This window comes from Ursus americanus, chromosome 35 (genome assembly GCF_024610735.1).
Source record: "Ursus americanus isolate L20-20 chromosome 35, mUrsAme1.1.p, whole genome shotgun sequence".
NCBI classification, from domain to species: domain Eukaryota; kingdom Metazoa; phylum Chordata; class Mammalia; order Carnivora; family Ursidae; genus Ursus; species Ursus americanus.
Genome location: NC_142161.1, coordinates 27,783,741 through 27,798,858, shown reverse-complemented (window position 1 = coordinate 27,798,858; position 15,118 = coordinate 27,783,741). Strand labels below are relative to the sequence as shown.

At 39.9% G+C, this 15,118-nt stretch overlaps 1 long non-coding RNA gene across 1 annotated transcript in view; it reads left to right on the top strand.

The window, feature by feature from the left end:
* The first annotated feature begins 26 nt into the window (after nucleotides 1-26).
* The window catches only part of LOC148107149 (uncharacterized), a 66,431-nt gene continuing 51,339 nt past the window's right edge, over nucleotides 27-15,118 (top strand). Inside the window, exons 1-4 of the long non-coding RNA XR_015723060.1 lie at nucleotides 27-269; nucleotides 994-1,096; nucleotides 13,412-13,622; nucleotides 13,867-13,993. This is a non-coding gene — a long non-coding RNA (uncharacterized LOC148107149). The remainder of the gene's footprint in view (nucleotides 270-993; nucleotides 1,097-13,411; nucleotides 13,623-13,866; nucleotides 13,994-15,118) is intronic.

Here is a 15,118-nt window from a genome sequence, read left to right as displayed (position 1 = left end):
GCTCCTGGGATCTCTGAATGCGCATGACAAGGTCGGGTCCTAGTGAGTTGGTTTGTGGAAAAGACGGAAGCGCGCCTATGCCTAGTGCGCATGACAGAAAAGCGGTCCCTTTCCACCGGCTGGTGAGCCCCAGAACTTTTGGAAAGGAGAAAAGCAAACAGGGGGCGTGGCGTAGGAAGTGGGGCGGGGCTTCGGAGATGACTAGCTTCAAAATTGCTTCAGCATTTTGGCGCCAAATAATTGCTATTCATACTTACTCAAGCCAATTGGTAAGTTTACAGAAAAGCAGTTTCCAGTTAACTGCCCTTTAGAGTTTTCATTTGTTTCTTTCGAAAATTTTGGGGGTAAAGCTTACATAAATGTTTATGTAAATCAGAATATTGGTTTACTTCTGGGGGATTACAGACTGGAAAGGTGCACAAGGAAACTTCAGGGGAGGCTTTTCACATTCTTTATCTTGGTCTCAACAGTTAGTTACACGAGCGTACACAGGTAAAAAACCATCAGGCTGTGCATGTTGAGGCGAGTGCCCTTCATGCACTTCAGGGTGTACGTTGTCCCTAATTTGTTTTTAAATGTAGTAGTTACAGAGATGCGAGATCTGAAATTCAACATGGGCACAAAACACATAGGCTTATAACAAATATTTGAGATTTTTTTCTTTCAAGCATTTGTAAATGCTAATCAAAATGTGCCCTGTCTCTAGAAAGTATTCGTCAAACGACAGGTAGTAGTTGCCGTTACATCTCCTCACCTCACATTCTCGCTTAAACTCACTCCAGTTGGCTGACTTCCTCACCCCTCCCTCCATTGAAAGGCTCTTTCTAGGACACTAGTGATCTGCATATTAACAAAGCCCCAGGCTTCTTCTCAGTATTCATCTTACTCCCCTGGCCAGCAGCATTCTACAGTCACCACACCCTCCTTGAAGCTGCTTTACTGTCTTGCCTTCAGTTGAGCCTCACTTGATTGTTTTTTCTCCTTCCTCACTAGCTGCTGCTTCTTGGCTGGTCCTCCTCTGTGTGATTTCTAGACATCGGTTTGCCCCAGGATGCCGTACTGGCCCTTCCTTCTCTTTGTATCCATACTCCTCCAGGTAACCTCAATCTGGCTGTATACCTGTCATTCCCGCTATGACCCTTCTTGGAACTTTGGACATTTGTATTCAACTCTTTGCTGGACATCTCTTGGATATCAAATAGGCAGTTTAAACATAACGTGGCCAAAAAAAACCCAATTCTTGATTCTCCCTCTCCTAGTCTTCTGTCTCAGTAAAGAGCCCCAAGGTCCATCAGGTTGCTCAAGACAAAAATTTACATTTTAATTCTTGTTGCTTTCTCTCTTCATCCTCCCTCCTGTACTCCATCAGCAAGGACCAAAACCTCGACCTCCAAAACATACCATGAATCTGACCACTAATTTCCATCTCCACAGCCAACACCCTAGTCCAAGTTTATCATCTCTTGCCTCTACTATAATAACAGATTCCTAACTGATCTCCCTGTGTCCTCTCTTGCTTCTCAAAATAAGATCAAGCCATTTCTCTTTAAAACCCTCCAAGTGCTCCCCACTTTACTTAAAATAAATCCAAACTTCTTAAACTCCTTACAATCACTTAAGAAGTCCTGCATGATCTGAAACCTGCCTAACTGCTCCCTCGTGTAGTACTTGCTCTCCTCCTCCTTACCCTGCTACACCCCAGTGTTTCCCTGAAGATGCCAAACTCATTCCCATGCTAGAAAATTGGCATTGGCATTCCCTGTGCCTAGACTACTTATCCACTAGTCTTAATGTCACTCCATTTTGTCATTGATCTCAAATGTTACCTCTTAAAAGTCATATTATCCATCATATTACTCCACTCTAAATCTCTGCATAATATTAAACTGATGTCCTTATTTATGATTTCATTTCTTTCTTCACTCAATAAGAATATAAGTTTTGGGGTGCCAGGGTGGCTCAGTCGGTTGAGTGAGTGACTTGATTTGAGTTCAGGTCGTGATCTCAGGGTCGTGGGACAGAGCCCCACATCTGGCTCCACACTCAGCATGGAGTCTGCTTATCCCCTTCCCTCTGTTCTTCCCCTCCCCACTTCCTGCCCCCATGCTCATGCTTGCTCTCCGTCACTCTCTCTCAAATACATAAATAAATAAAATCTTTAAAAATATATATATATAAGCTTCATGACAGTGAAAAACTTCTCTATTTTGTTCACTACTATAATCTCTAAGGTATAGAACCCAGCCACTATAGAACTTGGTACATAATAAATGCTCAATAAATATTTGTTGAATGAATGAATGAGGAAAATCATAATTGTAGATATGCCATGCTTTTATTATAATGTATGAGCTGTATTAAGAAAGAATGTAAATATATTCTTATGTGTAATATAGAGGTAATACCTGCTGTTTATATCCACAGGGTTAAGAGGATAAAATGAGTATTCTTTTTAAACTGTAAGTCTTTTAAGGTAATTTATTAAAATTTCATTTTAAAGGAATTTTTTATATTACAAAAAAATGCACTTATGACTAAAATGTGCAAAGTACCAAAGACTGTAAAGTGAAAAGAAATACCCTCTAAAATCTTTTCCCATCTCCCGTGAGAATTTGCACCCCGTAGGCAACTGCTATTAACATTTTCTTTTGTGTACTTTCAGAATTTTCTATGCACATAAACTATTACAAAAAAAAAAAAAAAGCCACATACACAAGGGCACCTGGGTGGCTCAGCCAATTAAGCATCTTCCTGCAGCTCAGGTCATGATCTCAGGGTCCTGGGATCGAGCCCAGGGATGGAGCCCCGCATTGGGCTCCAGGCAGCAGGTATTTACCAACCAAGTATTTCAATATTTTAACAACTGGTGCAGCTTCACTGTCACAGTGTAACTGAAGACTTACCCCAGGCTAGGGCTGTTCCTCTTCCTCTGAGAGCTAGTTTTTCACTGTTCTGGTTTATTTCATTCGGCTTAGGGGGAGGAGCCACTGATGATCTAGCTTCACTGCTACGGTGACTTACCACAAAAGCTCTCAAAGAAATACTCTTAAATTTAAGTTACCAAAACCAGATTAACCCTCCTAATCAAGCAACCATATCATCAAGTCCTGTTGGTTTTAACAACTAAACTCATCTCAAATCTATCTCTTCATCCCGCTGTCACAGCCCTGATATATGCCATCATCTTTTTTCTTCTGGAATCTTGAAGGGTTTCTTTTTTCCTTTTTTATAATAATCTCATTATTGATGTGTAATTCATGTACCATACAGCACAGCCATTAAAAATGTGCAATTTAATGGTTTTTAGTATATTCACAGAGTTGTGCAACCATCACCACAGTCAAATTTAGAACATATTTATCACCTCGAACAGAAACCCCATATTCATTAGCAGTCATTCCCCATTTCCACCCAACTACTCTTTTGCCCGGCTCTAACAACCACCAGTCTCCTTTCTGCCTCTATGGTTTTGTGTACTCTGGATAGTTCACAGAAATGGAATAATATAATATGTGGTCCTTTGTGACTAACTTCTTTCATTTAGCATAATGTATTCAAAGTTCACCCATGTTGTAGCGTGTTTCAGTACTTCATTTCTATTTTTTGCTGAATAACATTCCGTTGTATGAATAGAACATATTTGGGTATCCATTCATCAGTTGATAGACATCTGATTTGTTCTACTCTTTGGTTATTAGGAATAGTGCTGCTATGAACATTCATGTACAAGTTTTTGTGTGGACATGTTCTCATTTTTCATGGGCACCCACCTTGAAATGAAAGTGTGTATGATACAATATCTAAGAAACTATTGCCTAATCCAGGGTTACCTAGGTTTCATATAAGAATTTTATAGTTTGGGGCGCCTCGGTGGCTCAGTTGGTTAAGTGTCAGACTCTCGATTTCAGTTCAGGTCGTGATCTCAGGGTTGTGGGATTGAGCCCCAGCATGGACCCTGCTTAAAAGTCTCTCTCTCCCTCTCCCTCAACCCCTCCCCCACCTCTCTCTCTCCCTCTCTTAAAAAAAGAATTCTATAGTTTTAGCTCATTCATTTAGATCTTTGATTCCTTTTGAGTTAATTTTTATATATGGTGTGGGATAAGAGGTCCAACTTCATTCTGTAGGATGTGGATATCCAGTTGTCCTAAAACCATTTGTTGAAAAGACTATTCTTTCACCATTGAATGTTCTTGGCAACTTTGTCAGAAATCAGTTGGTCATAAATGTATGAGGCTGTTTTTTTATTTTTCCCTGAATTTTCAGTTCTGTTCTATTGATCTATGTGTCTCCCTTGATGCCATTACTATACATTTTTTTTTATGTCATTTCTATAGTTTTGAAATCAGGAAGTGTGAGTCTTCCAACTATGTTCTTCTTTTTTAAGATTGTTTTAGCTATTCTGGGACTCTTGAATTTCCATATAAATTTTTAAATCAGTTTGCTGATTTCTATAAAAAAACAACCTGGAATTTTGCAAGAAGCTACATGAAATCTGTAGGTCAATTTGGGGAGTATTGCCCTTTTAACAATATTAAGCTTTACAGTCTATGAACATGGGATGTCTTTCCATTGATTTGTCTTCTTAATTTTTTTCAGCAAAATTTTGGAGTTTTCAAATTATAAGCTTTGTAGTTTCATTAAATTTATTCTTTATTCTTTTTGATGCTAATATTAATGCAGTTGTTTTCTTAATTTCATTTTTGGTTTGTTCATTGCAGCTGTATAGAAATGTAATAAGGGGCGCCTGGGTGGCACAGCGGTTAAGCGTCTGCCTTTGGCTCAGGGCGTGATCCCGGCGTTCTGGGATCGAGCCCCACATCAGGCTTCTCCACTATGAGCCTGCTTCTTCCTCTCCCATTCCCCCTGCTTGTGTTCCCTTTCTCGCTGGCTGTCTCTATCTCTGTCGAATAAATAAATAAAATCTTTAAAAAAAAAAAAAAAAAAAGAAATGTAATAGAATTTATATTTATCTTGTATCCTGCAATTTTGCTGGATGTGTTTACTAATTCTAATACTTTTTAGTGGATTTCTTAGGATTTTTTTTTTTTTTTTTGTATATAAGGTTATGTGATCTAAAGGTAGAGATGGTTTTACTTCTTTTTTTCCACTCCAGATGCCTTTTATTTAATTTTCCTACCTAATTTTCCTGGCTAGACCTCCGGTACAATGTTGAATAGAAATGGCAAGACTAGAGAACTCTGTCTTGCTACTATTCTTAGGAGGAAAGCATTCAGTTTTCATCATTAAGTATAATGTGAGTTTGGGTTTTTCACAAATGCCTTTTATTAGCTTGAAGAGGTTTCCTTCTATCCTAGGTGGTTGTGTATTTTTATCATGAAGGAATGTTGAATTTTGTCATATGGTTTTTCTGCGTTTATTGAGATGGTCAATAGTTTCTGTCTTTTATTCTATTGATATAGTGTATTATATTAATTGATTTTAGGCAACCTTGCATTCCTAGTATAAATCCCACCTGGTTATGGTGTTTAGTTCTTTTTATATATAGCTAGATTCATTTGCTAGTATTTTATTGAGGATTTTTGCATCTATATTCATAAGAGATATTGATCCGTAGTTTTCTTTTCTTACGATGTCTTTGCCTGGTTTTGATATCAGAATACTACTAGCCTGGTAAAATGAAGGAGAAGTTGTTCCCTCCTTTTCTACATTTTGGAAGTGTTTATAAAGAATTTTGTTCTTTAAATGTTTGGTGGAATTCAACAGTGGAGTCATCTAGGTCCGGGCTTTGCTTTGTGGGTAGCTTTTAAGTTACTAATCCAATCTTTTGTTATAGATCTACTCAGATTTTCTGCCTTTTCTTGTGTCAGTTGGGTAGTTTGCATCTTTCTAGGAATATGTCTGTTTCATATAAATCATCTAATTTGTTGGCCTACAGTAGTTCATAGTATCCCATTATAATCCTTTTTATATTTGTAAGGTCAATATTGTCTCTTCTTTCATTCCTAATTTTACTAATTAATAATTTAATAATGTGAGTTTTTTCTCTTCTTTCTTAGTCAATTTAGCTAAAGGTTTGTCAATTTTATTGATCTTTTCAGAGAACCAACTTTTAGTTTCATTGATTTTTTTCTATTTTTAAAAAATTATTTCTCTTTCATTATTTCCTTCCTCTTCCATCTTTGGATTTAGTTTTCTTACCCCCTCCGTCTAAAGTATTTTAAGGGGGAAGATTTGGTTATTGATTTGAGATGTTTCTGCTTTTTCTAATGTTGGCATTGAACCCCTTAGTTACCCTCTAAACACCGCTTTAGCTGCATCCCCTAACTGTTGTCATGTTGTATCATCATTTCATCGATGTCAATGTATTTACTAATCTTCCTTTTGATATCTTCTTTGTCCATTGTTTACTTAGAACTGTGTTGGTCATTTCCACATATTTTTGAATTTCCCAGATTCCTTTCTGTTATTAATTTCTAATTTCATTCTATTGTCATTAAAGAGCATACTTCGTGTGATTTCAGTTTTTCCTAACTTATTGAGATTTGGTTTATGGCCTAGCATATGGTCTAGTCCACAGAATATTCCAGCCCTTGAGAAGAATTTGCATTCTTCTGTTGTTAGGTCAGTGCTCTATAGATGTCTATTAGGTCTAGGTGGTATATATTGTTTAAGTCTTTTAATTCCTTGCTGATCTTCTTCCTAAGTGTTCTATCCACTATTGAAAATGGGGTATTGAAGTCTCCAGCTCGTATTGTTGAACTGTCTGCTTCTTTCTTCAATTCCGAAAGTTTGTATTTCACGTATTTTAGAGCTCTGTTGTAAATATTTTTATAATTGTTACACATTTCTGATGGATTGGCTCTTTTATTATTATGAAATTTCCCTGTATATCTAGTAACTTTTTTGTTTTATAGTCTATTTTGTCTGATATTAGTATAGATACTTGTTGTGACTTTAATTAATACTTGTTATCAGACGACAAGTTGCAGTTTAATGAAAGACCACAAGGGAAATTGAAATAGAGAAGTTTATTACTTGCAAGTCCTGGAAGAAGAACACAGTACGCCTTGAGGGTTGGTGGGTTGAGTGCTTTGGGGTTCCTGGGGTAAGGCCAAATTGGTCGACTCACACCAGAAAAAGCAGGGTTTTGTAAATTTCACAGGGTTTTTATCTAAGGGGATGCACAGAGTGGAAGTCCTGGGAAGAGGGTGGGGGACTGTTTATCACAAGGGCCATTGAGGGAGTCATATCAGGAACTTACATTTACTTATGACTCTATGGGCTGTTATCTAGGGCTAACGCTCACAGGAGGGCCTACTGTCAGCTCAAGGCCCCTGCAGGCTGCCTCCCCACCCCAATAGATGCCAAAACAGTAATATTATGGAGTAGCTTAGGTAAACTCTCTAACAACTACACTGTCTGTGAGATAACATCCTTAGATGGTCTCACAGCTCTCTAAGCCAAGATTAGGAAGATTAATTATTCTCCTTTCCCATCTAGATGCAGAAAGGCAAATGTGAGGACCATTCTAAATTTATGAGGTTGACTTTAAAATTTAACTTTAAAGAAGCATATTAAATATTTTATAATGTTCTCATTCATGCATAAAATTTTTAAATGAGACTAGAGAAAATTCCAAATGTTCAAAGGGATACTATCACGTGAAACACTAAATTAGAGTTAAATGAAGATTTGGCCATCTGAAGGATTATAATCACTGACATAATTACTTGGCAAGTTAGAAGGGATTTGTAGCTTGAGATTAGCTTAAGGTATATATTATTGCAGATGTCCACAAGGCACGAGGAAAGCTAAAGCCACAGACACCAGACTTAAATTTTGAAATCTGGTCAATTTCAAAAGAAGAAGGAGAAGTGTGTTCACTTAGCATTGAAATCTTTGACACAAATAGCAGCTCTTTCTGCACAGATGGCCAAAGGCAGAGAAAGGATTGTAAATGATAGAGTCAGGACAACAAGAAATGCTTGAACTGAACCTGGACAGAGATGGTTAAGTATCAAATTTCATATATGTATACTGATATACCACACTCACACTTAAGTATCTCTCTGAAACTCCGCAATTATAGAAAATGACCTCTTTATTTTTGTTATGGACTAAGTGCTTGTATCTCTCCAAAGTTCGTATGTTGAAGCCTTAAGCCCCCATGCAATGGTATTAAGAAGTGGGGTCATTGGGAGATCATTTGGTTAGATAAGTTTATGAGAATGGAATCCTGATGATGAGCTGAGTGCTTTTATATGAAGAGAAAGAGACACCAGAGCTGGTTTTCTCTGCCATGTGAGGATACAGCAAGAAGGCAGACATCTGTAAATGAGGAAGAGGGCCCTCACCAAGAACCAAAAGTGTCCACAACTTAATCTTAGATTCTCCAGCCTCCAAAACTGTGAGAAATAAATGTCTGTTGTTTAAGCCACCAAAGCTATGGTATTTTCTTGTAGCAGCCTAAGAAGATTAGGACAGTCATTTTAAAAAATTAAAAGGAGCAAGTCAATATGCATTTGGTTTTTGTTTTGTTTTGTTTTAATTTTACTTATTTATTTGAGAGAGAGAGAGAGAAAGCATGAGTGCACAGCAGAGGTGGGGAGGGGCAGAAGGAGAGGGAGGGGCGTCTGGGTGGCTCAGTTGTTAAGCGTCTGCCTTCTGCCCAGGTCATGATCCCAGGGTCCTGGGATCCAGCCCCGCATCAGGCTCCCTGCTCAGTGGGAAGCCTGCTTCTCCCTCTTCCACCCCCCGCCCCTGCTGGTGTTCCCTCTCTCACTGTGTCTTTCTCTGTCCAATAAATAAAATCTTTTAAAAAAAAAAAAAAAGGAGAGGGATAGAGAGAATCTCAAGCAGACTTCGTGCTAAGCATGGAACCCAACACAGGGTTTGATCCTGTGACCCACTCTCACAGTTTCTGTGTGTCAGGACTTCAGGAATGACTTAATCCCTGGTGGTTCTGGCAATGACTTAATCCCTTGTGGTTCTGGCTCAGAGTCTTTCATGAGGTTGCTGACAAGGTGTTGATCGAGGGACATTCATCAAGGTTTAACTGGTGCTGGAGGATACACTTCCAAAGTGGCTTTCATGTGGCTGACATATGGGAGGTACTGGCTGGTGGGAGGCTTCAGCACCTTTCCATGAAGGCCTCTCCATAGGCCACTTCAGGTTTTCATAACTGGCTTCCTCCATAGTGAGCCATCCAAGAAAGCAAGGCAGAAGCAGTGATGTCTTTTATGACCTGGCCTCAGAGGCTACTTACTGTTGGTCACTTCCACAACATCCTATCGGTCCTAAAGGTCAGTCCTGTTCATTGTGGGAGAGGACCACACGAGAGTATGATACAAACAGGCAGGGATTACTGGGGGACATCTTGGAGGCTGGCTGCCACACCTAACAGATCCCTTTTAATGGTCATGGTAGCTTAGGTCTGGTGGCTAAGAACCTGGTTCTGGAGTCAGACAGACCAGCATTACCTACGTACATTTTCCAGTCCTCTGTTTCCTCATCTGTTGTGTGGAAATGATAGAGCCACCTCATAGGTTTGCTGTCAGCATTAAATGAATGTGTCTGCAGAATAATCCTTTCTGTCAGATCATGTCATTTCCCAACTCAAAATCTTCAGACTTAGAAATTCAACTGGTCTACCAGATCCTGACCTACCTGCACCTGGCTTAGCTACTACCACTATTACTGCTACTACTACTGGCACCACCACCAACTGATGTTGTTTCTTCTTGCTATCTCCTTTCCTCACTCCACTCTATCCACTGGTCTCCTTAGTCTTCAAACATGCTAAGCACTCTCCTACCTCAGGGCCTTTGCACTTGCTGTCCCTCTGCCTGGAACACTTTTCCCTTATGTTTTCATGGATCATTTGCCCATTTCATTCGGATCTCTACCAAATTGCTTCCTCCTCAAAGACCTTCCCTGACCATTCCTTTTATCCCTTAATCCTTCTTTACTTTTCTATTTATAACATTTACCACTACTTGATATTATATGTCTGCTTATTTTGATTATCGTGGCTTTCCTTTATTAGTGTGTCACTTCCATGAGGACTGTCTCATTCACCATCTTATCTTTAGTGTTTAGAAGTATGCCCAGCTTACTACAGTAGGTGTTCCAAAAATATTTGTTTAAAAATTAAATAATGCGTATGAATTACTCAGCACATTGCTTGACTCACGGCATCATGAAAATTCAATAAATCTTAGCGGACTTCAGCTTCATCATCATCAACATCTCATCGGCAACATCCTTCCCATCATCCCTTGACCATCCTAGTCTCTCACATATACATGTACTTTACAGTTTTCAAATTCTTTTGTTATTTATAGAGAATATGTTATAATACTTTTAAAGCAAAGCTGAAATTGTGTAGGTATAGTTGAAATGATTTGACAAGTAATAAAACTGGGAAGTACAAGGGGAGGATTTGTCTCCTATATGTGGCTTTTTTTCAGATGGCCTTGCCTGAGAATTTGTCTCCCCATCCCCCCTTGTCCCCCCGCAAATAAGCAGGCTTTCCTTAGGACAAATGAGTCTGTTATGAACAGATCATTTTAAGTTCATTTAAGATTTGACTCTTAAAAGAGTCTTTAGTGATTAAGTAGTGCCCTGGATCTTTCTTGGCCAAACTTTGAAACAGAGAATCATGTTGTATGACTCTTTGACCTTGGAGTTGTCCTAGAAGCTTAGTGATTTTTTCCATACACTGACTATCCCCTTCACCTACCCTTGCTGTCCCCGGCAAATCAGATCCCCATGCAAAGCTGCTTGCCTATACTGTGCATTTGTTAATTAGGAAAAGGCAAACTTTTGTCCTGGCAAAGAACCCCGCAGGGGACCTGATTTGGTGTGGGCAATAGCCAGGGCACGTGGCTTTGCCAAAGCACGGGCTGAATTTGAGTCCCACTCAACCCTTGGCTGGAGGCTCTAGAGCACAGTGGCAGGCCAGGGACATCTCTTGTTCCCTCTGTGCTGCTTGCAGGCTGCATATATCTCCACTGTCATCCTAGGAGGTGATCACCCTGCTAAATCATACTGAGTACAGCAGTCTTCACTGCGAGGCAATCTAGCACAGTGGGGACTGCAGAGCAAAACACTTAAGAGTGAGGGTTCCAAAGTCAGATGCTCTGGCCTTGAATCCTGCCTCTACCAGTTAATAACCTGGGACCTTAGGCAAGTGATGTAATCTCTCTTGCCTCAGTCTTGGGTCATTGTGAGGCTTACATGAGCTAATGTATAAAATCCATACTCAACACATGTTATTTATTAATATAGGGTAGACTAGAAAACCTAGGAAGCTTGTTCAAAATGCTTCCTCATGCATTTAGGAAAATGCAGTTCCAAGAATGCTTCACTTCAGTGCCTTCTACCCACCCTTTCTGGACTCAGCGTTGAGTCATTCAGCAAGCATCTGAACACTTACTGTGCACAGTGATAGACAAAAACATTTGAAGAGACAGTCCCCAGCCCCAGAGTATGCTCCCGAATTCTCAAAAAATCAATCAAAAGAAGAAGATGCTACATAATGTCCTAAAACAAATGTGACCATATCAGGAAGCATGGCATATGCCTTCTGGTTTACTGGCATGGAGTCATGCTTTAGAGACAGATCATCTCTGAATTCAGGCTCCTTCACTTATTGGCTGTGTGACTTCAACTAAGTGACTTAACTTCTATGAGCCTCAGTTTTCCAATAGGTAAAATGACGGGGGAATGTTTCAAGGGTTATTGTAAAGGCTGAGATAATTTTAGAACAAAAGGGGTCTGGCACATGGGAGGTGATTATTTAGTGGTAGCTTTCATCCTTACAGTATTTTCTGCTGTCAAGTTCTATGATGGTTCCTTATCCCACAGGTTAAAGTCAAGATACCTCACATTCCACACTTTTGGGAATCGGACCCCACCCACCATTTTACCCACATCTTTCACCTTGAATCTTGTAGCGCAAATATGTAGAACGACTTGTGGTTTCCAAAACCTGGTATTACATATACCCAGCCTTTGCCTCCAGTGTCCCTCTGTCTAGATGACCCTTTTTGCCTCTTTTGCCCAATCAACTATCATTTTTACATAACATATATATAATTAGTTTAAAAAAGAGTAGTAAAATAAACATTTTCTTACCCCCAAGTTATGAAACAGAAATAGAAGTCTCCTGAGCATCCCACATTTTTTTAAAAATCAGCATTTGTGATATTTAAATTTTAAAAGAATGGCAGAGGGGTGCCTGGGTGGCTCAGTCGGTTAAGCATCTGCCTATCTTCTAAGGTCATGATCCCAGGGTCCTGGGATCAAGCCCCGCATCGGGCTCCCTGCTCAGTGGGGAGCCTGCTTCTCCCTCTCCCCCCCTGCTCATGCTCTCTCTCTCTCTCTCTCTCTCGCTATCTCTCTCTCTCAAATAAATAAAATCTTTAAAATAAAATAAAAGCATAGCAGATAAAATCCTTATGTTTATGTACCACCTGTGCCATGAAGAAACCAAGGAATTTAAATGCGGCATAAAAGCCATAAGGACTACTAACCACTCTGCAGAAATGCTGTTAGCAATTAAATGTTCAAATGCAATTTGACTGATATATTTTGGAGAAAAAATATTTCAGTATTTTAAATTTAAGGAGTTTTTCCTACTATGTCTTGTTTCTTTTGAAAATCTACAGCACAATTCCTTTGTTTAAAATAAGTATGGTGGGGTTTTTTGCTTGCTTTTGGGAGGTGGGGGTAGATGACTTTTACGTTTTTCTTGACTGGTCATAAGGAGCCACTAGGTGGCAGAGGATACTTTTTTTACTACAGTGAGAAAACATTTAAAAAATTTCAGTGGGAAACAGGTTTTGGAAAACACAGAAAGCATCATACTATAGACTTCATAGGTTAACATGTTGCACTAGTACCCCATGGCCTTGCAATTAGCAATTTTGGCTTATTGGCTATATTTTAGTAACAACCACAATAATACCAAAACCACAAAGATTTATTGAATAATTATTGTATACCAGACTAAGAGGTGCCCACACATTTTGCTGTTTAATCCTCACAGCAGCTGGAAGAGGTCAGATTCAAACCAGGTTTGTTGGATTCCAGACACTGAGGGATTAACAACTTCACACTCTCAGCACTGGGAGAATATTTAAATCTTTTTAGAAGGATTAACTATGATATAATTAGTTTTAGACATGTGTTGACTTCAGATACTTTCTAATATTTTAGACATCACATCAATATCTGTGAGCTTAATCCTTAAAGACCTTACAAAATAAAAAGTTTATTAAGGACTTTACAAGTGGGTAGGCCCAATCTCTTATCTCTTCCCATTTAGTGACCATTTGAACCCAATTCCTACTCCTCATGTATTCCCTCAAAACCTCCTTTCCATTATACCTGAATGCCAGGAAAAGTCAATTTATGAATGAAAGCCAATTTTTCCATTGTTTTATAGATCTTTCTCTAACTTGTCGGGTTTGGCCAACAAACCCTGAGACGGCAAATGAAAAGATTACTCCAGACACCTCAGTAGGAGAAAGGAGAGACCTGAGGACCAGATCCTCTAGTAGCGAACGGCCTCGAACCAAGCCTTGTCTCCGGTTTTACTGGGGTCTTCTCAATACACCAGGCGCAAGCGCAAAACAAGGAGGCAAGGAGTCCGTGAGGTACGTGACCACCACAGGTGCCTGTTTGTCTTCAAAACTGACACATTGACTCCCTAGATGAGAACCTTGAGCCGCAGTAAGAATCTGGCGGCTTCCAGCCAAGAAATGTCAAAGGAGGCCCAGCGTTCCAGGCACTCCTCCTTTGCTTTTCAATTAGTCCCATCCAGGGAGGCATATACAAGTCAAATGCTGTCTGTCCAGGCACTGTGAATTCCCACATTTCCCCCTTTTTTCTTATTAATAGAGCGAAGGTCTCGTTGCATCTGTGGCAGATATAACTCCTGGGTTTTTCCAGGTCGGGAAAGCACCTTACTCCGATTTTGCAGACTGTGCAAAGAAACACCAAAGTGAGCAAGACAATAGACAGGCTGGTAAGTACCCATTTGGTGGGAGAAAACCAATTTCTGGGGTTCAACCATTGTAAATTATCTGAAAGGACACTCCAGGTATCTCGGTCATAGTCATGTTTATTATTAGCGGGAAGGGAGGCTAAAATCTGCTCCTTGAGATTGTGAATATCCAGGGCTAAATTTATCGTGAAGAGAACCTTGAGGGTATTTAATTCTTTTCCCAATCATGTAATGAATTGTTCCAGAGCAGGGGTGTTATACAAATGGCCTTATGGGCCCAATCACAGTTAAGGCTTTGGCGGAAGGTGAGTGCTTCCTGTTTTTCTCCCAGATACTCTATTGTGGCCTCCAAAGTTGGAGCCTCCCTAATATTTTTTTGGTCAATAGTTTGCTGCAATTGGAATTTTTGGGTCATGTTATAGGCTATTTGATTGACATATTGAGCCGTTTGAATAGTATGAGTAAGGGCACTAGTAGCTATTAAAATGGAGACAGCAAGTTATGGTGCTGGCTATAAGCAATCCTAGAAGCCTACATGGCATTCTTAATTCACTAACGGCCTGATTAAGAATTGTAGCCATAGCTCCTGGAATAAGACAGTAAAATATACCCACCATGACAGAAGTTGTACTTATCACTGACAGCATGGTCAGAAACAGGTTTTCATGTGTGTAGGCCTATCCTGTTATCTGTAGGATTTCTTCAGCCTTTTGAGTCGTTTTCTTTAGGTTTCCCCAAGTGATTTGGGTGGCATGTTGTGTCTTCAGCAATGAGCGATTCTGGAGTGGAGGCTCGCCCAGCATTAGCTGATTCATCTGGGACTTGGACTTGATTCTTGCCAGGGTTTGATCCTTGCCAGGCCATGATATGGCTTGATGTTCTGCGCTGGAGCCAAAGTGGTCCTATCTGTGAGGAGACACAAGCATAGCCTTTGCCCCAAGTGATGAGTTCACAGGGACCTTGCCATAGATTAGAGTTGGGGGTCCCTCCAAAGGACCAAGGGGCGCAGTCCTGGGAATTTTTTCGTAAGGTGTTTTAGGGCAGGAGTTAGAAAGTGATCATTCAAGTCGAAAAGATTTAAAGTTAGGAGTGCTTTGTGTAATCGTGTGGCAGGGTCTGGATTGCTCTGGCCCATAGTCCCCCTTT